The 25045-nt window shown below is 42.1% G+C and overlaps 1 long non-coding RNA gene across 2 annotated transcripts; it reads right to left on the reverse strand.

Moving 5' to 3' along the window:
* Positions 1–15537: 15537 nt before the first annotated feature.
* LOC125945335 (uncharacterized) lies at positions 15538–24633 on the reverse strand. 2 transcript variants are annotated; one of them, XR_007466824.1, is made up of 4 exons: positions 24516–24633; positions 21877–22028; positions 19069–19183; positions 15538–15740 (listed from the first exon to the last, which is right to left on the reverse strand). It is a non-coding gene; the product is annotated as an uncharacterized LOC125945335 (long non-coding RNA). The 2 variants fall into 2 exon arrangements; XR_007466823.1 differs by having other exon boundaries at positions 21877–22048; positions 24516–24631.
* Between the last annotated feature and the right edge of the window lie 412 nt (positions 24634–25045).

Genomic DNA, 25045 nt, shown 5'->3' on the forward strand with positions numbered 1-25045 from the left:
CCGCAGACAGACCTCACAGACGACGCGCGCTACTCTGGCGCCATCTCGTAGCTATTGCCGCCGCAGCGCGCGTCTTGCGCGGCAGTACGATTTTCTTCTCAGTCTTTCACCATGCCCTCCAACTCCGCTTTCCTCCTGGTGCTCTTGATTCTGGTGACTTCTTTGGATATATATATCCCGGGTTATTTTTGGTAACAGTAGCAGTGTTTTTAAAAATTGCCTGTGGCGTATAGCACAACTCTACTTATTCAGCTGGATTGCTCGATGAGGCGGGCACTACATACACTCGACATAAAGATCCATAACTTGCTAATTAGCAAAAATGCACTGCTCTCTGTTTAACTAATCACTTTAGCGCACATATTGCAACACACGAAATAATCCGACACTCTGAAAAAAAATAAATGTGAGGAAACTGAAAAACGATGTGAAATGTTTATTTTGTACTACAGAAAATTTATTTCAATGTATAAGGAACAGAATACTTTATTTAAAAAAGAAGCTTCTCTTTTTCTGCTCAATGTCAAGTGGCCCCCATATGGTTGAAAGAAACATTTGCCATCAATACAGTGCTGAAAATGAGATTTGTTCGTTTCTTTGCAAGCCTGAATAAACATTGGTCTGTAGCTGTACCAGCCACGTAAATATAAAAATATAAGCAGTTATCTTATCCATGCGCGAGTTGGTCATACTTTCTTAATTAGATACAAATTCAAGGAGGGCGAAACATGCAGCTCAGTGCATGGCTATACAAACTCGGAGATTGGATACTTGGACGCGTCGCGTAGTGCCGGGTGCCTTGGTGCCATATGTCTTGTCAGTGGTCTCATCTCATCAGCTCTACATTACGCTCTCAACAAACCAAAGGCTCAATCTAGCAAGTTATGAGAACTTATCTGGTGTTAATATGAACTAAGGTACGAAAATAAATAAAATTTGTGACGTTACGCTGAATCTTCGTTTCTTCAAATATTCGCCATTTTTTTTCTTGTGGAAACAATACAAACAGTTTTGAGAGAATATAGCATCGTAAGCTAGTTCTCACCTAAACAGAAGAAGAGAATATAGTTACTTATGACTTCTCCATTCCCATTGTGCTGCGGGTCTAAATACGCTCACATGTTTGACGTAGTTTCTAACATGGCGAACACGCAACATGTTAATGACCACGTGGCAAACATGCTTTATCCGCTATCTGAAGTTTCTGAAGTGTGTGGATAGCTTTCCCTATCTAATAAAATAAAAATTCCCAGCCTTTATGGTCGGTAGACGAGAATTCCCGAAGTTACAAAGAACTTCCGAGAGAATAAAAAGTTTCGTTTTTGTTCTAAGAAGTCGACATGTTGCCATAACTTTTAGAAACATTCGTAAATTTCCGAAAAACAAACCAGATTTTTTTCCGCTATCTTAAAATTTCCGGAAATTTGAATTGACTAGCTCAACCCGAAAGCGCGTGGCAAAGCCGTCGCACGTTGTAGCTCATACTGAGTGCGATACTACATATTGCTATTGAACCTATTGATGAAATTTTCTGAACGGAGGTAACAATCGTACCTACCTTCGCTGGACAATTTCCGAGATCCGCCCATAGTACAAGGCCGCACACAGTAAACTGCAATCAGGCACAAGGCTAGCAGAATGGATGGCTGCATAGTCCTATATCGTGGTTTCAATGATATTTTCTCTTATCAGCTTCGATGAGAACTAATGTTTCGTCGAACCGTTATAATGTTGCCATCTACAATAGTGACATCAGACAAGCTATGAGGTGAATCAAGAAATCAGCTCTCCGTATGTCATTCCTAGCTACGTAAAGTATGACGCGGTTAACTTTCGTAGATATTTTTGAAAACACCACTTGGCTAATGTATTCATAGTTGGAAGATGCGCATCCATTTCTCACAGCATAACTGACGCCGTGCGGTACTCAGAAAAAAAATGCCACGACGCTCTATACCAGGCACTCGTTTCGTAAGACATAAACAATGCGCTTCTAACGCAGGCATACAAGAGCAAATTGTGCTGAGCTCACCCTTGCCTACTGCAGGTTGTGCGGCATTCTCGCCTCTCCCAGAAAATGGTCGAGTGCGACATTTTGCAACTTGGCCGAAAAAAAAGTCTGGCCTTTCTTCACAGTCAGCACCACTGCATGCAGCAAAGTCTGTTGCTACAGCACGTCCAACTCGTAGGACGAGTAAAGTGAACAGCTTGAAATGTTTTGCGCGGCCACTAACCGCTGCATGGACAAAGCAATATGGGCAGTGTTGCTCCGTTTTTGCGGAGAGGTAACACCGAACGCCGAAGCAGTGTGGCACAAAAGGGACTTTTATGTATTGCAGACCCTAGTTGCTTGAACAGTTACGGAGAGTTTAGGGAGGGAAAAAATCAGTGGGAACTTGGAGCAAATATATACATATATGTGTGTGTCTGTGTGAGGGTGTGTGGGTGATGTTACATTCTGTGTGTGCTCCAACCTCACGAACTATGCCAAGGCGGTGTACCCTTCTCCAGCGCTTACTACTGCCCATTTGTCTTCAATCTTCTTTTTTGAGGGTAAAAGGACTGGAATGACCATCCCGGTAGTCCTATAGTTGATTCGAACCCTGTTTATTGGAAACACATTGTGGAACAGCTGACCCACGACAGTACCTGCCAACCTTTCACGTAAAACCCCATGGGGACTATAAGGTATTGTATATAAATTAATAAAATTTAATAAACATTCATGCTGCAGACAGCCAGCAGAGTTAAACAAGTACTTCATCACTTAATATTTGATGGCTTCGAATTCAGGATTCTGGTTACGAGGCTGTTTAATTTTCGGGGGAAAACGCCATCATTTGTATTGAGCCCTACCTATACAACGAAAGAAACCGCTCATCCCTGTGCATCATCCCACGTGCCCTCAGTGCTCACTCTCTGCCTATTTTGCTCTTTCCATTCCCCCTTTCCCTTACCCCCAGTGTAGGGTACACTGGGGGTAAGGGAAAATGCAGGGCGGTCAACCAGACTTTCGTCTGGTTGACCGCCCTGCATTTTCTCTCCTGTCTCTCTCTATGACTTGTTCACCAACTATGCGGGTATATCTGTCATGCCTCGTTTGCTGCTATACTCAGACCGTGTACATCCTCCTCGGTCCTGAAGACCACTTAGGGGCATAATAACTTTTGAAGCCGGTTCTTATTACCGACTGGTATATTACGAACATGAAAACTCAATTTCTCATTTGAATACTCCAGTTAGATAGGAGGCAGCATCTCCGTGTAAATGGAGAAAGTAGCCGTCTCCTTATAAATAATGTCATGAAAACCGTTATTTTTTGTGTCGGAAGACACAGATGAAGATCTAACAACGCGTGGAACGTTGGTTTATTGATGCCGCATCCTTTATGTTATTTTTGTGAACTCGCAATAATCGAGAGGTATGATAGTTGTCTTTTGTCGTCTGTGACGACAGAATGGCCTATAGACCGAATTCGTAGGAATTTTCACAAAAGCTTACAGCAGTAATGTGCTTAAACCCCTTTCCCACAGTTGCATAGGCTTCAGACTAAATCGCAGTTGAATATTTTACTTAATTGCAGCTGAGCTTATCCTGCAAGGATATAAATGCAACGTACCCAATTGGGTACTAAGGGAACGAGGAGGAGGATATGGACGTGTTGGAGCGTTTATTGCACAGATGGGTCAAAGACTCGCACATATGCTGTCGAAGGGCTTAACTCGTGGAAGAAGCGTCGCGCAGCACAGGCATGACGTCCTTATACGGCGAAGACGGCTGCAGAACGACAGTGTTGGCTGGCGCTGAGCCTGGTCCGATGGCTGCACCAAACATCGAATAACGCGAGTGTCAGCTGGCACTGATCAAAAGGAGTAAATGTGTGCAAATTAAGCGCTGTGAGTAGGATCGTCAAGCAGAATGGCTACTACAGTGGCATGGTCGTCCCGACAAAACTGCATGGCATCGGTACTTAATCAGTGAAGCAGTAAAATGTAGCAATTAACAACATGCATAACGTCATCGTTCAAGTACGTGGAATGCGCATTTTCTTCACTTCAACGGCTATGCTATGACGACTAAACTAATAATAATGTTTTTTTTTTCTAAGATTGAGCATGCGTGTACCTGCGTCAATTTACAAGCTCTTCAAACGAAATGCTTGCAAAAGCGTTTCTTAGAAGGACCCGTCAGAAAGAGGAGCTTTATATTATTAATATTTCTTTAAGAAATTTATTATACTTGATTATTTGACATTTATGCTTCTAACCTACGTTGTTAGGTTCTCGTTGCTACTAATGCTTCCATGAACAAGTGCGTCACTACTTATAAATTGGCAGGTGCGACCAACGCGAACTCGTGAGATCATTTCTCTTGGCACTGGTTCCTTGATAAAATCTTTTCGCTACAGGTTACATGCTTGTGGTGATTTAAGTCTGCTCTGTATGCTTAAATGACTTGTATAGTTCACATTATAAGGTACGTAAAAATCACCAAATCTACGTTGGTATACAGAAAAAAGTACTGCATTTCTTGAAAAAAAAAAGGTTCTAACATTCAGCTTCACCCAAAATAAAATCAATTTTATTTCTCGTTCATTCAAACGAGGGTAGGTTGAGACTAAAGGCATAAAGCCCGACAAAGGTCTCAGCCCCCGCAAACCACAGGTTTGACAGCAGATCACACGCATATGAAGAATTTCGCAGGTTACAACAGCGTTAATTACTGTGAAAATTCATGATGACAATGTCCATTGTCATTACATTCTTCAAATTTATTGAACAATGTACAGCAAAGGGTAAGTACAACTAAACATTTCAGATTCTAATGGTGTGCTAAAATTATACAAAATAATAAAGAAACTGGAAACAGGACATGAATGCATTCAAATATATTTGTGGTCATACAAAAACACAAGACCAAAAATAATTGGTGAAATCATATCATGTGGATCGTGAACAGAAAATATTTGTAATTCATGACAGAAACGTTTTTCATTTTAATAAACTCATTTATTGAATTTTAAACTATATATGTTCCCTATCTAACCAATCTCTTTCTTCTTCTTTTTTGGAAATGTCTTTGAAGAGAAATTTAATGATACAGATTCACTGTATCTGTTCATCATTTTGGTGGATTGGTAGAGAAATGTTGGTTTCCCGTGATTGGTCCTTGCTTTTGGTGTGTGTTGTGTGCAGTGTTGCAAGAAGTGTCCGAGAAGTTACGTTCACTACATTGTGCGCCTGGATTTCTCTTCCGCATTTTTAGAAGAATTTCCACATACAGCCATAGTAATTTGCACACAAGCGAATAACTTTTTTTAAGGTAATCAATTTCGTGTAGTTTGTTCTGGTGGTCGTACCCCAAACCAATATTCCGCAGCAAAGCTTTGAATAAATATGTGCATTATACACTTTTTTTTTTCAGCCACATAGGGATCAGGGGCGTAATACTATAGATTACACCAATGTTTTTTGATAATTCACAGAAAATGAAAAACATGTTCATTCCACGATAATTCTTCTCCGAAATGTATTCCCACAAACTATTGTTGATTTACCTGTTTACGGCCACGGCGGCCGCATTTTGATGGGGGCAAAATGCGAAGACACCCGTTTACTTAGATTTAGGTGCACGTTAACCCTTTTTGGGACAGTGGTACAAATATTGTACCACTTTTTTACCTTGATTCAAATGCCTATAACAAATAAAAAATTTGAATTGGCGCCACTATTACTAGTTCTGCCATCTACCAAAGTATTGTAGACGCTTACTTTGTGTTTTTTCGTCACAACGCCATGTGGCGCGCATGCTGAGTCTCTTTTTCGAAGTGCCTTGTTGAATATTCTCTGCCCGCTGTTGTGGCCTCAAGGAAACTCTCGAGAACGCTGCGTAAACATGCCTGGTAACTGTTTTATTGTACCGGCTTGCTAAGTGAACCCTCGTGATTCGTTTGCAACCATAAACATACATTTTCGTTCCCCTATTTGGTCAGTGTTTTCAACGAACCTTTCTCAGGCTTGATTTGTTAGGCGATCGCCGGGCGGCTTTCGCACCGATCATGTCGCCCAGGTTGAGTTTACATGCTTGCCAACTCTCCCCAATTCTCCGGGAGACTGCCGATTGCTTACGCACCCTTCCAATCGCACGTGCCCGGTTCGGTGGTAATCGTTATCTCGACGAGAAACTTGTGATAACATCACACTGCAGCGCATTCAGTTAGCTTCTGCGTCGTACAGCAGTGTTATGCGGGGAAGCGTGTCACGTGTCGGAAGGGGCCACTTGCGATCGCGGGTTATAGCCCATTTTTTCCTGCGTGCATGTGTAGTCAATTCCACAAGCGTACTATAATAACGAGCACCGGTATGATATCCCATGTCCAGAAGCTTTATTTGCAATCATGCAGTGCCCTATATGACGTGGCGGTAGCTCTGAAAAGCAAGAAATAAAAACGCGCGCGAGTTTTTAAAATTTTTTCGCGTCTTTTTTTTTTTTGCGTTGAATGCTTCGGACCGTTTCAGAAGAGACGAGCAGGATTGATTTGTAAATAATATGTAAGTTACACCTTCTTTTTTTTTATTGATACGGCCTGAAGACAGCGGTACAAATGTGTACCACCTTTCATACCCTGTAATAAAGACAGTGATACATATATGTACCACTTTTTTTACGAGAACTGCTGGGCAGAATTTAATAAAAATTGTGTCAAACCATTTCTTAAGTCATCCTAAGTGTCGTTTTGCAGGTTTTTAGCGAGAAAATGTAATGAGAAAATAGCGCCTCACAAAGGGTTAGAGAACCCCAGGTGGTCCAAATTTCCGGAGTCCCCCACTACGGCGTGCCTCATAATAAGATCGTGGCTTCGGCCCGTAAAACCCCATAATTTTTTTGATTGACCCGTTTAATAAGGGAGTTGTTAAATTGCGCGTGTATTCTGCCCTCAATTCTTGTAATAGGCGTCCTAAATATAATGTAGGTTGCTTTAGTTGCATTGTGCTGGAGTTCATTGACCATCAATGAGTCAGTTAACAACGTTATATATTCCTTTACACACTGCTGTAATATTTGAAGCAGTCACCCAATAGCTGGCGCAATTATACGCGCAGTGTATCTTGAACTGTTACGCAAGAAAAATATGCTTTCTGGAGGAACACTGTCTTCATATCCTTAAATGAAAGGCAGAGTTCACATTGTTAGGGCACATAAAAATCACCAAATCTACCTTGGTATACTATAAAAATCTCTGCATTCTTTGAAAAAAAGAAGTTAGAACATTCAGTTTCACGCAAAATGCGGAGCAGCTAGTCATCCAATAGCTGGCGCAATATTATGCGCAGTATGTTTTGAACTGTTATGCGAGAGCAATATGCTTTCTGGAAGAACACTATCTTTACCTCAACTCTTGTCCGTGTCGTCTTCTTTTTTGAAGACTTGGGGAGACGTTTCGTTTCTTAATGCTGTTTTTTTTTAATTATTTCTAGCCGGTGCTAGTTCATTCATCAGTTGCAGAGTATGGCGCCAGCCATTCTCTGCAACTGATGCAAGTCATACTCTTCATGTGCATTATTTCTTTTTTAGTTGTAGCATAGGCCTTGGCGACATTAAGTACTACATAGCTTCGTGTAATATCGGTTAGACAAACACTAGCACACGTGCGCAGAGCAATTTTCTGCCAAGATCTTTCCAACCATTGTAGAGGGCGCGCTGCAGCTGCTGAAGTATAGGGATTAGACACAAAAAGAAATGGGGCAAATATGCCTGTCTTCTCTATCTATTGCGAGTTATACAAATTGTGTTTATTAATTTGTCCTAAAACAACTATTTGACAACATATGTGACGTATTGACGATTGTCCAAATAAAATGTCACACTCACTGTAATAAATAAGGGATGCAAGCTGAAGTCTTCGAATACCGAATAAATAATTTCCATTGGGACTATGCTTGCTACAGCTTTAAAAGCGCGCCAAATGCATCACGCGACTGAGTGCCTAGCTCAGGCCACGGCAATCGGAGATGCTCGCCATTGTTTCCGATGTGCATGTCATCGTGGGGTGCGCATAGTGAAAGTGAAAGCAAAGAGATAAAGGAACCGAAAGACGCATATCTCCACTTCCTGACAATCGTCTGGCGACGCATGCAAACTATGCCTGAAGAAATATCATGCGACTGAGTTTGATCTAGCTATGTGTAGGTTTGACTGTATTCATGTCCCTTTTGGAGCAAAGCATGCATCGCTTTTTTTAGAAAAAAAAAACAATATTTGTTGCAGGAAACTTTTTTGCTTTCTACGGCAACTCTTCCGTTCCTGGCTTGAAACAAATAACAAATGGCGAAACTCACCCGTGCAGCGGAGTCGCTGTTAAGCGAGGCTCTATTTGATATTTTCGCAGATATAGTAATACGAAGTATGCGGAAAAGTAACTCCACTGACGCAAATGCAAAGAAACGTTTATGCATATATAATGCGATGATGCTAATGCTATATGTAGCTGCAGAGTTCATCTTTAGTGTGACAAAAGTGCACCTAAAGTATGTTAGATACAACGCTCTTCTATCTTCGCTTTTAGCATTCCACGTCAAACCGTGACTCATACGCCACATTCATCGCGCTATGCACCGTCAGAAATGTGATCTCAACTAAAACTGTTTTAAGTAAGTGCACGAGCGATACGTCCCATCCGCATTTACGAATATTACTATATGTGGCTAACGTGTCCGCCTCTCCCGCTATCAATCTAAGAATAGCTGAAAAAAAAGCAAATTGGCAATCTTGGTAAATTGCGACGGTCACTCGCTCAACTTGGTGAGAGTACAAGCTGCAAAGGAAGACACTGCGATAATTACATTTTTGGGGACCATCGAATGACTTCACGTCCTTTTTCTCGATCAACGCCGCGTTGGGAGAAACTAAAGGACGCCGTGCCTATTGTTGTCAAGTGAGAGTCAGAGAACAGGTGGAATGCAGCGGCCGAAGCGGTGAAGCCAGTCAGCAAGTACCTTGAGGAGATACTTGAAGTTTTCCACGGAGTGACATATAACGAAAATGAAACGAGTGAAACCAAAAGTGATGCAACACTGTTATACAAGCGAATGTTATGATTTTTTTATCTTGCTTGGCTTTTGGAACAAGATCATAGTTCGTATAGAACGCGTCCAAAAAGACTGCATGATTTAAAAATGAACTTTCATAAGGCTGCCTTAGACATCAAAGCTCTCCCAGATTGTTTTCATGATGAAACAGAAACGCTGGAGAGCGAGTGCATGATGAAGGGCATGGTCACTGTGAGGAGTGAGACATCGATGTTAAAAGGCGTTCGAGACAAAAAATTATGCATTACTCTGCTATCGCAAACACCAGAGACCAGCTGAGCTGGGCAAAGCCTAGTAATGTAGTGGCAAACCACACACTTAGTCCAGCTTTTGCTGGGCTTCCCGCATCTCCGCTGGTCTTTGGTTTTTGCAATAGATGGGCCACGCGTAATTTTTCTGCTTAGTATCGCAATGAATTTAACCGGCCACGTTCACGAGCCTCCGGATCTTCATTTCTTCACGTACCCGAACTTAGATTGAGGCTTCCCTTAATCTAAACTCGAGATATTCTCTTCTGCAACGCTTGGTTTCAGCTTACCTGGCTCTGGATTAGGGCCGGAAAAGGATAAAAAAGTTTCGCCTTAAAATAACATTCGAAGTTACCTCTTTCCCTCCTAGTACTTGCTCTATGGCATCCAGTAGCAATAACAGCATTCGAGAAGCGAAAGAATGCCTTCTTTCTCCGTTATTCCGTGTTGGGCAAAAACTCGAGAATCTTGGAAACAAAATCAAAGCACATGACGAATCAGTTCTGCCGAAGCCCACAAGGGGGAGGAACCTGTAGGGGTTTTCTTTGCAACTGCGTTCTGCAATCGCACAGATCAAAATTTTATCATTCTCAGGTTATATTCGGTGGCAAGTACAACAGCTCTTGGAGCGAGAATATTGCGTTCTCTAATTGCCTTTGTAAATTGCTAGTATCGGGTGCACAGAAAAAGATGTACAACCGTTTTTTGTCCACAGCACAGGTGTGTACTCACTGTTCCTTCACCTCCTCTCCGTTGTCATGTGGAGTGTGTCCTTGATATGCACAATGGCTCGGCGAACTTGCCTAGAAATGGTCGCTCCGCGGGATTCCCGTGAAAGAAATAAGACAGCACAGCATTGGTCAAACAATGACTGGGACAATGAAGAAAACACTGCGCAATAGCTACGGCTTCAAAAAGCAAGCACGCTAAACTGAAAACGCATAAACGTTTATGTGTGTCCGCCGGTAGTCTACGAGCAGTCTCCTTGGTTAGGTTTGGCGTTTTTGAACGCTCATAAGTCTGTAGGATTAACTAGTTTTAGTTACGTGCTTACAATTTAAACATGAAGCTTCGTGTTCGAAAGGACCGCTCGTTGATTGTTCCGCGGTCGGCAAAGACATTCGAATCAAGCAAATTGCCCCGCGCAACAAGGCGCATGTGCCCTAATGAGATGTTATTCACGAGTTACCCGAACCCACCGAAGACGAGGGTTCGTTCCCCACCTGCGGACAGTTGTTTTTTCACCCATTTTCATTTCCATTATATTATCATTTTTTTATTTCAATTATTAAGCACAAGTAATTTCCCCTATGTTGTCCTTGGTGTTATTGTTTGTTGGCCTCTTATGATATACCGATCTTACTCAGTAATTTGCCCAGTAGAATTTTGGCTTCTGTATTTAAGCGTGATCCTTCTTCATTTCTCAGGTATTCAACAAGCTCCACATTAAAAAAACGTGGCCAGCGCGATCGACGCGCTATCTCGGCAGTGGCGCCGCCTACGTCGGGCCTGCCGTGGCAGACGACAGCTAACGCGCTGCCAGAAAAAATCCACGGAAAACTTCTATCACGCCCTGCGCAAAAGTTTTTGAGGCGCGATTTTGCTTCGTCAGTGAGTAACTGTCCTTAATAATTCCGTTTTGGAAGTAGCAACGCGACGATGCGAGACGCCGCAAATACTTAAGTGTGCAGCAAGCGTTTGCGCTCGCCGGATGGTAAACTAAAAAAAGCCTTTTGCCCTCGCCTTGTCGGTTGCGGCAACTTAAGGCGCAGCAGCATGCCATCACAACGAAGTTCTTGTCCCTAACACGTTTGATCCCTTTGTGCGTACAGCACTTTCGTCGCACAATGGCACGAGAATGGCGGTCGGAGCGCGCTGGAAAGAAAAAAAATATACAAAAGCGCAACGCGTGCTTCCACGTGACACGGATTGGCCAATGATGGAGCGGAGGAGGCTGGGGCGACAAGAGGCGGCGAGGAGAAAACGCCGGGGTGAGCGCGGTGGCGGCAAGATCTAAGAATGGCGCTACTTTTTATATATAGGGGTTTTATACCGAAGAGTAATCACAAGTATTGGGACTACGCGGCCCACATGTTACATCCCTTGACCCATCGCACGATACGACGCTGTTGTTGTTGATGATATTAAACGGGTGGTGACAAGCAGCCACCTAGCCAGCTTGATACAATGAAATCGGTGCTCTTTTTTGAGCTGTTGCAGTAGTAGGCTGATAAATTTCAACACTTTAATGCATACACGAATGTGGTATTAGAACACCCCGGCCTCCCATTCTATTTTCGATATTGAAATCAATTTCTAGTAAAAATGCAAAGGCGTATTATTCAGACTTAGATTCGACTTTGGTCTTCTTCTGCAAACAACGCTGGGGCAGCAACCAGATAAGGTTTTGGCCGCTTCGGCTTTCTTAACTTTCAACTCTGCAACCTATTCGTACAGGGCCAGCACACCGTACCTATAAGGGTATTTAGAGAAATAATATTGACATCTTGGGGTAACTATGTTCCGTCCAAAGTTTAAGATTGCAAATGAACAGACTAGCTGTAATCACATAATTTGCAGAGGCCGATTGAAGTTAGTCAATGCTTCGCAACTCTGCACGTACATGATGACTTCAGGAAAAGCCTTTATCTCGGGAACTCTTGAAAAAAAGTTTTTCCTTGGCATTCACCTCAGCGAATTTGAATAAGTCTGTTTGATTGATTGATTGATTGATTGATTGTCTTGATAACCTATTTTAATAGGGATCAGCATTCTTTACCTACATGGTGAACAAGTGCTAAATTAACAAAAGTTCAAGGATCCTGATTGCAACTAAATAACTCAACAGCCAAACTGCATTTGCTGAGCCATCTGAAGCGTAAAAGACTGATATATTATACACTGCTATGAAATACACCACTGGGTCATGATTAGCGCTTTTCCAAAATTATGATAAATATTTGGCACTGTCATGTAAGCGGAAAACTCGTATATCGCATTTTTGTGCTTCAAGTGTTGTAACAAATTCACTTTACAGAAATCATCTACATCTTTTCTTGATACGCAGTGAAGGATTTCTGAACTGTTTGATTTCATTTGTTTAACAGCATGTTCAAAAAATGAAATTACAGAAATTTTCACGAAATCTTTGACACCCTGGCACCATAAATCAAATGTATGATTCCTCTAGTCGGTATAGTGCAGCTTTTTCTCTTGAGAAAACTTTACCTTGGGGCTTTCTGTCTGAATAACTGGAAAATGAGAAATTGTTTTCCTTGATAACACCTGCAAGAAGTTTGAGAAGATTCGTTAGATTTAAAAGCAAAAGTTAAAATCTAGTGGCTGTAGAAAGCGCATTTTCGATTTTACATCGTCGCTTTTCCAGCAGGAATTTTTGAAAATGGCTAAAACTTTTCAAAAGCAAAGCTATCAAGTTTTCAATTGTGTAGCTCAGAAATAAAACATAATAAACAATTTTGTAAATTGCGTTTAACAATACATCTATTCTGAGAGTATTGTATTTAACCATACCCTGAATTGCGTTCAACAATAGCCAAAATTGCCTTTAGCAATACCCTGAAGGTATTGTAAATAAATAAATTGGACAAAATTGATATATTTTACACTCCTGTAAGATATATCACTATTTTCTAAATAACGCTTTTGCAAACTGCTTGTAAACGTAACAAATCATGGTCAACTGTCAACTTAGGAGTTTTCCCTTTAGAAGCTCTACGCAATGCAGTTTACATAACTGCAATATCCGTTTCTGGTGCAGAGTTACAAATTTGTAAACTTCATGCTTTTAATTTTTAAAGCATGCCGATTTGCGGCAATTAGTTATAAACAATTCAGGCCCTAAATGAAAAGTTTGATACTTACAATAACTACAGCTTTTCTTGTCACGTGCCAAAGTGGTCAAGGCTGACAGCTTACTCCTTCGATATGCCACGAAAACCTCTGGTTTAGACCCTAGCATGGTATTGAAGCAAAACTGTTGTTTCTCCCAGTGGCGCAGCGCTGACGCGCATCTACTAAGTGGCATGTACATAATTACCAGCCGTTACGCACAGTAAAAAAATTAGCAAAACAAGATGAAACGAACACGCAACAGGTGTACTGGTTGAAAGGTTCTACCAATACTGGCATAGAGTGAACAGTTATATCATATGTTGGTTAGTAATCCTATATAAGAAAACAAAAAATCAAACAAATACGATAGATTAGTTTATGCTCATTCAGGTATATTGGCCCTTCCGTTGACTGCGCCATTAAGCAAACACGGTTAAAACGCAGTTTTAAGGTATCACTTTGCAGGCGTATTTCAACTCCTACAGCTTCTTCCTAAAGGTCCGGTAGCAATGGCGCCACAATAAATGTGCACGAAAGGCATGCAAACAGAGTTCGCGTATCTGCTGTGTTTAGGATATGCAACTACTCCTAGAGTTCATCTTATTATCAAATTAAATCAAGTGGTTACATTCCGCGAATACTTGAAGCTTAAGTAATGCCTTCTGCGATAGTCTGTATTCGAATTGTTTGCATCGACTGCACAGGCAAAACTTAGCTATACCTTTTTGCACGATAAAGGAACAAATGTGCCATTCGTTTATTCATTTCCACCTTAACAAAAAGTCGCTGCTGAGCGCACTTCTTCAAAAAAAAAGGACATACTAGAGCAACGCTTTAGACAATGACACAAGTACGAAGAAGACACCACACAATTACGTAGTTGTGGCCTGTGGTTGTGGACTCCGAAAGAAAGGACTAAAAAGAGCAAAATTTCTTTTGTGCATTATTTTGTAGTGGATGAGCGAAATATTTCTTTCGATTTTCGTTCTATTATTACGATGCACACGTGCGCATAGCGACCGAAGCCTTCAACTACCGCTACATAGGGTGCACAACTTATTTTCTTTGTAACTATACATATGCAAAGACCGCAGCCCCATCGATTACTTTTACTTTTCGAGCTGCATTGGTCATTGCGTTGACGCGTCCTTATTACACTTGCAGCTCTGTGCTCCAAAGCAGCACTCACTCGTTTCATATTCCGAACAGTTCAGAGAGTTCGATATCCAAATACGCGATAAGCCGTCTACAGTTTCTTTAAAAGAACTGTATCGCGAAGATACACCGTTTTACACTACTAAATCGGGCTTGCGCTTCAGAGTTAAAACATTGACATTGCGATTCGGCACGCAATAATGTTTATTGCGCTATTCAGAAGGCATGCATGCAGAGTAACTGCGCTAAATGCAGTAGTAGAAGATGTACGCACCACGCATCAATGCTGGAAGATGGCCTAGTTGTTTTCTCGCAGGATAAATCGCCTTGTGGCCACTATCCACCAAATTTACCGATGGTTTGTGAGGTGCTCTTGTCACCGAAGATCACGGTGCTATTGACGAAATGTGCCGTTTTGTCCAGCAGGCTCAGCACAGCTTCACTGAGGCTGAGGATAAGCGCGATTGCGTATCTGCTTGCTGCCACTTCGTCGGGCCACCGAAGAACTGAAATTGGTTACCAATTTGAACTAAAATGGCTTGGCTCTTATTCATGAAAAACGCACGTGAGACGCGAGCACGGACTCTGTTGCCGACGCCATTTTCTTGCCGTGTCTTGGTTTGTACAGGCATGGCTTGGTGCGCACATTACCGTATGCACCATAGACACGTACTTTACCATCCAGTATACCATACGGAAAGTATTTCCCTGCGGTAAAGTGCGTGCATGCTCAGTCCTCGGCCGGTAAGATATTACCGTGCATACGGCACAGTAACGCGGCACCGGTAATTCTTTCTATGTAATGATTCGCCTTCTGGGCAAAACTACGATATGGTTGTCGTCTTCACTTTCAATCTGGGTAAAAGTGCAGAGGCTCCATATGCATTGCAATATTAGTTTCCCCCTAAAAGCTGTTTTTCACGGTATTGATTGTCGTCGTTATTGTCCATATCATCGTCTGTGTCATTGTCCTTGTTGCCATTGGCCCAAATACTTCGGTTCCAAGTGGCACCTCACGGCTACCTTTGAATGGTCTGTTACATTATTCTGGAGACCAAAAATAAAACAGTAGTCTTAATGCACCAGGAAAAAGAGCAGTGCAGCTGAAAAAAAAAAGATATTAGCGTTAAAACACCCAAAATCATATTGGTAGCCTCTCTCCAGAGTCATGATATTAAGATACTTCATCGCCGTTCAAGGTATCAAAAGTTTATTAAGCCCCTGTTTGTCACTCTGGAGAAAAACAACAATGTCGACAGATATGGCTTTCTGGAAAAAAGATTTGTGGCTTCGGCATCTTCAACATCTGAAAGCAGGGCAGCACCACGGAAAATCAGGATTCCTGGTCGTATTGACCATGGGGCAAAGATATCGGATCTTGTTTGGAGAGACACAACTGAAAACAACATATTCAGTTCTTGTTAATTTATTCACTTGTTCGTTGCTCAAAACACATCATGTAAGGTCGTCCACAGGAACACCCTAACTTGTATTCAAGTCTCAGTAACTTTAGCATTTTGTCTACAGTGTACAAAACATTGTGCCGTATGCAATGTCCTTAGCCTATATATATCATGAAAGATGAGTCTGGCCGGATTATTTGGCAATTTCTTTACCGTGAGACCTTGTACAATAATGTGGAGTTTTCCTTAACAGCATTAGACACAAACATTGAATGTTTCCATTAGTTCGCAGTCACAACAGGGGCAAATAAAATGGTGCCGATTTATTCCTATCTACACAGTACAAAAGTAGTTCCTTTACGACGCTTGCATATTTATAAAAATGTTATAATGTGTCATCATTCAAAATATTAGAACTAGAACGAAGACATAACCTAAATATTAGGACAACATTTAGGCACATTATCATTCGGTTATTGCGAAACAAGACCACTTATTATAGTTACTGTAAAGTAAAAAAATTGTTTGCAGCAATGCAGCTTGTGGCCACTCTTTAGTTGCTTCGGCACATCATTTACTTCTATTCAGAAAAGTACATGCAAATCTTTCTTTCTGGAAAAGTAAGCGAAATAGCATGTTCACTTAGGACAAGGAAACAGGAAGCGGACCCATACATATTTCATTATACACGGTTGTACTACGAAAAATGGAGAAGAAGTCATCAGCGAGAAAAAGTTCAAAATACTTCCTGGTGTGTTTAATGCAAGAGCTAAATATTATATGTCATTGCTGATCAAAGCATGGTAAATGCGAAGATATTTAAAGATGAGAGGCCGTGTTAAGTAACGGATTTGAGTCTCCAGCACTGTTTTTCTGCCGTGGTGATGCTATAGGAATTGAAGCTGCATTTATCTGGAACAAGGTTACACATACCACGGCCTCATTTAAAAACGTGTACGTTGCCTATGAAAGACAGACAGACACCACTTTTGCATACTAACATACATACATCAGTAGAGCTGGTTGGGCGAGTTGGTTTGACGTGATAACGTAAATGCCCTTAAAAGATGTGGACGATAGCTAAAGACGAGCCATGCACAGCGCATGTGCGAGACACACTTAGCATGCGCTATGTGTGTCTCATCTTTACCTATGGTCCACGTCTTTTAAGCGCATTTACATCATTGTCATTCAATAGATTGTTTCGAGTGTATGTCAGGTCATATTAAAATGATGTATCCACTTGCCCAAACTACCACTTTACTAATCCATTGACCAGCCGCATTGCACTCCAATTCTGTATGTTAAGGTTCAAGATTATTTAATACGTACTTTGTGCCATATATCTTTTAAGCCCAAGAATGCTCTAAAAATTTGTCTACAGTATTTCCCAATAAACTGGCACTGAAGTAGGAGCTATGGGCTGTGCTTGATGACACAAACTGCACCACATGCGTTGCACTAGTGATGTAATATAATCTTTCTACATCATAGATATTGCATAATAATAAGCTTGCGCGATTACGGAGAAAACTCCTACTCAATATCCTACCGTCACTGTGGGATTCGCAGCCTGCCTTCTTAAGCATCCAGAAACTCGTTAAATACAGTACGCTTTATTCTTCAATTGAGTATTCACCTTCAAGAGCGAATTCGTAAGTTGTAATATTATTACCCATTAGAAAGCACTACGTCGTCTAATATACTGGTGTCAATGATTGTAGGTGCTGCAACCAAGGCAAACACTGAAGTACATGCCTAAACAATGGTATTATTTGGGGTCATGGCATCCTACGAGGTAGCAAAATCGATGTGAAAAGAATTAGTTTTCGCAGCTCACGTAACTGATTTTGTGCGAAACTTCTTACTTGATCGAGGTAAGGCGGAGAGGGTCACTTGTAAAATTCCACCACACAGCAAGCATCAAGGTGTGAGCAGTAAAAACTATACATGTGCCAACAAAGCCAACGAGTCTTATTTAGGTGAAAAATTCAATTAATTTATTAGGTGATCATTGGGCGTATAAAGCGACGTTTGTGAAAAGTAAGCTAAACTTTATTGTCGGCTCGAAAGCAAAAGAAAAAAAATGACAATTTTGAGGCAAGCCATCATGATTAAAGTTTCGCCAAGAGCTCTCCAACTTAGGCATATCGGCGTCCCAGACAATAAAGCCCAGTACAAAACGAAGTATAATGATGCTAGCTGCTTTGCTGCGCATTCAACTAGTGGGCTTGCTTGAAAACAAGTTTTTTTTTTAAGTGAAGGAAAATTGCCAGGCAAGGATTGCAGAATAAAAAGGGGGTAACAAGAAAACGCAAATCAAACCCATAGGCACTTCCAGAAAGCTGCGCAGTTGAATGGTCACCTTTATGAGAGACGAGTATTGGTTTTGCTCGATATTTTATGCGCGTCTTAGGCAGATAGAAATTTCTCGTGTTTGTTATTCTTTGTCCAGCTAGTGCATTTCCACAGAACTCTTTTTAACTCGACAAGGGAACAGCACGAAAAGACTAAAGACCAGAACTCTTATAGCTAATTTGCAGAGAACTGTTTTTTAACTAATGGCCGTTTTATAAGTACAGCGCAGATCATAGTTTCGAGCCATTGATTGAGATCGGTTCTACCTTGCTGCAGCGTCAACAGTAAAATTCCAAAACACCGCGTGATTGTTTGTTTGCCAAGTTTCGCTAGCGCAAGCAGCATAAGTGTTACTCCCAATGGCCCAACGCCGAACTAGCTTGAAGTAGCCCTGAAATAAATAATGGTACCTTCGTTGGGCGCAATAGCAATAATTACAAACGAACACAGTTGCCTCGCCATTCCTGTGTTTGTATGGTTTGATATTATGGCCATATTTACTATACACGGGATTTTACGTTTTTATAGTCATAGCTACGGGTACATGCTCACTGCATCCCGCCCGGGAGTAGAACTGGGTCAGACGGAAGTTAACACCAAAAATACATTTACTTTCTTTTACCGAATAAAGCAGCACTGGATGCACAGTGGTGCGCAAGGTTCCGGTGGTTCAAGAAAAGCAACGCCCCCTACGAAATGTCCGTTGTTGACAGCAGGTGAAGTTGGTCTTTGGCATTTGAGCGGGCGGACACTGTATGCGCTGTATTGTGGCACAATGCGCTCGCAAAATTTCGTCCCTGATTGGCGATCGGTAGCTGTAGCTCCAACTGAAGATCCAGGATATGCATAAGTAACCATCTGTAGACTTTGACCTTTCGCTGACGCGACATTCTGTCACTGTACACATAGGACAACGTCACACTTCTTGCGCGACATAGAGCAACAATGTAGCCGTATACTCACTATCCCATTGTCACGGTCCTTGTCGAAGCATTGCATTTGAATGACATGCAAGGACTTGTTAAGTTGAGAGTGTATCCATCATCGATTACGTAGTAAGTGCTCATGTAGCATTTGCCTGTGGAGGCAGGATTATAGGGAGATAACAAAATTCATAGTTGCTCACAGTACCTTGTGTCAGAACTACTGGCAGTCATTCCATGCATTCTTGTTCCTAAAATATGGCAAAAGTGTTCAATACCACCCAAGAAAGCTCGGAATTATTGACGGGATTTTTCAAATATTGCTCACACTCTTTCCTTACCGTGCCCATTGGGCATGGTTAGCCCTCTGTCTATGGTTTGAAACGCCGCTTTCGAGACCTTCCGCGCCACTCACGGACATACTGCGCTATCGGACGTGAAAGAGGAGAAACTATATTTTTGTTTTCCAAGCAGTTTGCGTTTTTCCCACCAGGCGGTAATTTTTAAACGCACTGCGAAGTTTCACGATCGTCAAAGCAGAGAGCAAAAACGTCCGGCTCCGGAAACGGCGCGCGCGCTTCGGCAGATCGCAGATATCACGATTCCGCTGCCTCTGCGGCTGATCTTATCGAGACATCGAATAGCAGTGAGTCAGAGGACGCTGACTTTTCGTCGGACCTAGGGTCTGAAAGCAACGACGACGCAAACCAGCCCGGAACATCGGCGGCCGCAGCCCGGCACGCCGAACTGTAGTGCTTGCAGTTAAATTTTTGTAGCGGAATATCTGTTAAAATAAAAATTTTGATTTTTTCGGAGGTAGTGCCTAATAGACGGCAATGCATTTTGCGTATCTCGTAATTTTCGTCACATTTTTTTCTTACTAGATACAAGCGCGTTTTTGTAAACGTTGTTAAATTTTATTGCACAATCTTGCTTTAACAATTTATATCTTTTTATGTCATATATCTCGTTAAGAAAACCTTTATGCGTGAAAAGCGCATTCATTTTCATTTCTGTTTATGTATTACATTAAATATGGAGTGCAGTAGTTCCTTCAGAACAAAAAAACATCTGCCGTAACATACAAAAAACACCTATTTTCCCCATGGTAGGGAAAGAGTTAACACAATTATACTTTGTGCAGATCGAAGGTTTCTCCCATACATCACTTTTCTTGCAACCTGAAAAGCTATCCTGCGTGTATAGATTCCGTACTGCGATCTCTATACCTCAATTTTTACATTTGGAACGGTCACAGTTTCTCTTCCATGCGATATCCACCGTTTTTAATCTAATAAATAATCGATTGCCTGTCTTATGGATTACGCAACCAATCCAGCGCACTTAATAACCTAATTCGAGCTATAAATTACAATGCAATTTCATATTCAAGTGGGGATGTTAGCACGGATAAAAAGAAACAGTATGCAGATGGGTCTCCGAGGGGAGCAAACCAGACTACGTATAGCGGGGAAAATTCTATCTGTCTGGACTGTATTTTTAATCGATGCTGAACATGACGGTATCCCATCCACACCTCTCCTCGTTGAGCAGCACTTAGCTCGTGTGCTCCTGATCACAATGGAGAAATTTACACGTTAGTAAGAGTTTTAAAAAATGGGTATTTGCTCACATAATGAACTAATGAATTAATGAATCATTTCCATACTCATCATGCCATATGAACCCATATGAAGTCCACACATCTTACCATCGTTTCTTACTCTCACGACACTAAGGTGATAGATCTTTATTCGTGAAGCCGAAATATTATCGTTTATATTCTTCATTTTTATTGTTGTATTCAGCTATGTATATTAAGGCAAAGCGCAAGTTGTTTTTAGTGAGTTGCCCATAGTCCACAGTTTTGAAATCTTGATTTACCGTTCTGACTGCATTTCTTACAACCGTTTTCTACGGTGCACTCATGCCTCCTTCATGAACCTTTCCTATCCGCCATAGTTCTTTATATCACAAGAACATATATTTTCACAAAGAGGCGGTTGAGAACAAGATGCAACGACCACGGCTAGCCGCTGCCAAACTGAGCCTGCTGTGCGAGACCTGCCATCGAGACCAGCGTTAGGTCGGAAGTCAGTCAATTTTGTTTTCCGCCGGCATGTTTCCGCCGCACTACTTTTTCCTGTTTCTTTAATCTCACCCAAAGTCCGCAGTTCAGGCGCACGCAATGATATCAGTCAAGATATCATTTTAAATTGCAATTATACTGCTCTCGAGACATGTGCGCGTCGCCATGGTTGTCTAAGAGCGTTTTCCCATCTACCGTGCCATAGGTGCACATTTAAGAGCCGCGGGTGCTCAAAATTTATCAGTGGTCCCTCACAATGGCGTGTCTATTCATCATATCGTGGTCTTCGCACGTCACATCCCACAATTTAAATATATGTATATTTTTTCGGCAGGGTGCTTCTTCAGAAGGAGAAAACATGAAAAGCGCCGCGCCGGCCAAGTAAAGTACAGGAGGAAAAACAGGACACGCTGGCAAACAACCAAAATAAGCATTTACATCCTAGCGCTGATCTCGACGGCTCCTATAGCATCGCAAGCATAGCGTGCAGGTCATTTAGCACGCGCTTACATGGTCTGTAAACTTTGGAGGTGAACTGTACCTTATTTAATATTATTGAAACGCTACCATCTGGACTGACATCGAGAAGGGCACTTTTTGTAGTATAATTTATATATATGAAAAATATGGAGAATTCAATGACTAAGATAGTGATCATACGTGGCTGTTTATAACACACATATATCAGCGTGCCGAAACAAAGATTGAGGTAAATAAAATTAAAATATATTGAAGGCAAGGACCGCCTATGCTCCGTACCATTGTTTACGATGGCTGATAAAGTAGTTGTCTCAATATGTCCTACTATTAGTCGGCCAGTGTAATGTGCGATACAATCGCACAAGAGAACCATCAAAAACGTTGTTCTTAGGCAATTCATAGTCGTTGAAAGCAGGGGCATCTTCTTTGTTCTGCGTACAGAGGACGTGGCCTAAAAAGTATACAGCAAATTAGCTTGATAAGCTCTAGTGAATTGATAATTTTAGAAATGAAGATAGCATTTCCGCGAATACAGAATTGTTTAGAGTAGTTTGATGTCATCCTCCTTTTGAAAGAAAACGCAAAGAATGTCAGAGAAGTATAGCTTTCATTATGGTCTTTTTTATTATACGTCTTTTACTCTTCGTGGTAAAGTGCCGACATTGTGCTTGTGGGGCTAGATTTAAGTTTTGTAGTGCTGCAGTATTGCTCTAAAATTCTAAAGTAAGCAACTGGAGTGACTTTACTACAACAGCGTTAGCAAGCAGTTGGTGAAAATTTGTCTGTCGAAATAGAACATAACTTAAAGAATCGCAGTGTCTCCAAAACTGAACAATACATAAAGTGCATAACCACTCAACGCAGAGGAGTTACAAAATTACACATTCAGGTACGTAAACAACAAGTCACGCGTACTGCTTCCTTGCTGTAAACGTACTGCCTTTTTTATACTGCGATGGTAAGCATATACTTCTTACTTCTCACTCACATCGGCATATTCACCCCCGTGGAGGTTCTTCACTATATGCGGAGTGTATCTCTTAAATTCAGTCATGGTCTGAAAACATTCGAGGACACTAAACAAGAACGCGACTAAAAGCATGTTGTCGGCCACTCTATAGAGCAGGATCAACTGTTTTTTGCTATTTATTCAATTGCATACTTAGTCAAAATTACCAAAACAACTACAAAAGTTCTATAAGCAAACTGTAATGGCAACGATTGGGCGATTGTTTATCATCATGCGTTACCCCCAAGCGAAGGCATGCGCCCCTCATGTGCCCAATCATCTTGTAGCGGCTGCGGATGCGGCGGTTGTTAACGCGTCTGTTGAACACTGCTGGCGGCGTGCCTGATCATGGCACCATTTGAGGATGCCGGGTAGTTTCAAGGGCACTGCCTCTGCCGCAGAGCAGCAGTTTCTTGGCGTACATATGGCCATCTCGTGTCGTCAGAACGCTGTCCTTGGAGCTTGAGGGCAGCGTTATGTGCTCGTTGATCACTGTAAATGTTTTGCCCTTCCGGTGAAACTGCCAACTTTTGGTTCACCATACTTTTGCTATGCGACGTGTCACCCTCACCAGATGTCCCAAAGAGCTACTTGGCTTAGGCGACGTATGCAGGCGTCTGTTGCTTAATGCGTATGCCATGCGCTTTGCGTTGGGTGCCCTTCGTCAATCTCACAATCGGACACACAGTTTAGTCTTCAGTGGAGCTGTTAGAGCCTCGCTAGCTTTGTCTCACTGTTGTGCGCAGAATCGCTGAGCTGGGAGAGCGTGAAAGCAGAGCATAGGAGGAGAGGAGGAACAGAAGGGAAAGACCGGCAGAGAGCGAGAGAAATAAAGAAATAAATAAAACGTAACTAACTTTGTTGGCGAGGTGGGGTTCGAACCAGGGGTCCCATAGTGCAAGAACCACAGCGCTAGACACCCACGTTTGTAGAACATGCATTTATGGGAACCATATGGTTGAATTGTACCGACGATTGTAACACAACTTCCTTGGGCGAGAGAAAATGAGAGCGAGAGAGATAAAGAGAAAGAGCGAGAAAGAAATAGAGATAGGCAGATAGAGAGAAAAAAAACATGAACATTCTCGGCGAGGTGGGATTTGAATCCGGGTACTCAAGGTCCGAAGGCGAGTGTCATACCCACTACGCTATACACACATGCTTGCAGTGCCCCACTGTGTCATCTGATTTCACAAGCGTGGAACCGGCGTTATTTTTGTTAAGCGAGTATAGCTATTCGCCTCTTTCGCCCGATTCCTTGGTGGTCGGTGGTATTTGGGTTTTGCAGTTTCACCGAAAATTCGCATGCTCTTGCGTAGGCGTCTTGTCGGACGCGTTTGTCGCCCCACGCCAACCAGCTGATAGAGACGTACGTACTCTCGCGCAAGACCCTTGGGATGTCTCAAGATGGACATGCTGTGTTAGAGCCCTCGGAAAGGGCAGCCCTCCTCCTGTCCCCCCAACCAGTCCGCTATCCCCCTGTGGCTGCGTTGGCAGGGAAATGATGTCAGTCAACTTTCATGCCAACGCTTGCACCCATAGATACAACGTACTTGTGACTAATCGAATGTATAGCCGTCTGCACTACCACGACACATTCGCCGGCTAAGTGCTTAATGCTCTATAGAATTACACAATGAAGCAACAAATGCTAGCTAAATATTGTCACTGCAACAACACGCGCGTTCAAGCTTGTCACACTGTTAAACAAGCGAATAGTTTACTTGAAGCGTTCGGATATTGGCTTAAAGTGGCAATAATCGTCGATGGTTTAGCTATAATTTCATTGAAAACAAGAAGTGAGAGTTACTGTCGAGAGGAAGAGGCGCTTTTTATGCAGCGCTTTAGGGAGCGCAGCTCAGCGCTTTGAGCGAGAGGACCCGAACGGGCCGAGAGGCAGCATACTCACCTAGAAACCGAGAGGAAAGTGCCTGGTAGGATGCAGACAATGCTTCGCTATAAATGCTGCAATCAGGCGTACAACGCATAGCGCTAAACTGGGTACGTCATTTCAGAGAACAGAGAGCTTGACGTCGTTGTGAAACAGCAGCTCGAAACAAAACTGGCCTTAGCATAGTGTTTGCTCCGCCGATCGGTGACGCAAGAAATCTACGGACTTAGCAATACAAAGCCTAATTGTTAACTCTTCAAAAGAGAAATTTGTAAAGCTTGTTAAGATCTATCTGATTCACATTTATCTACATTCCGACCTATTCTGCAACCATTTTAACTCCTCAGAAAGCAATCCCATGAATAACGAAAAAAAATTTTAAAAAATCTACCCTGCTACGTGTTTGAGCACCAGGGTTGCAGTCAGGCTGCGTGTAAAGAAACAACAACTTCAAGGTAACCCGCTACCACCGAGAAAGTGACAGTACAGCCACAAGTTAAGATACATTATTCTGGTTTTCACTATCACAAATAGCCTCGCCTTTTGCT

Source organism: Dermacentor silvarum, chromosome 5 (genome assembly GCF_013339745.2).
Source record: "Dermacentor silvarum isolate Dsil-2018 chromosome 5, BIME_Dsil_1.4, whole genome shotgun sequence".
NCBI classification, from domain to species: domain Eukaryota; kingdom Metazoa; phylum Arthropoda; class Arachnida; order Ixodida; family Ixodidae; genus Dermacentor; species Dermacentor silvarum.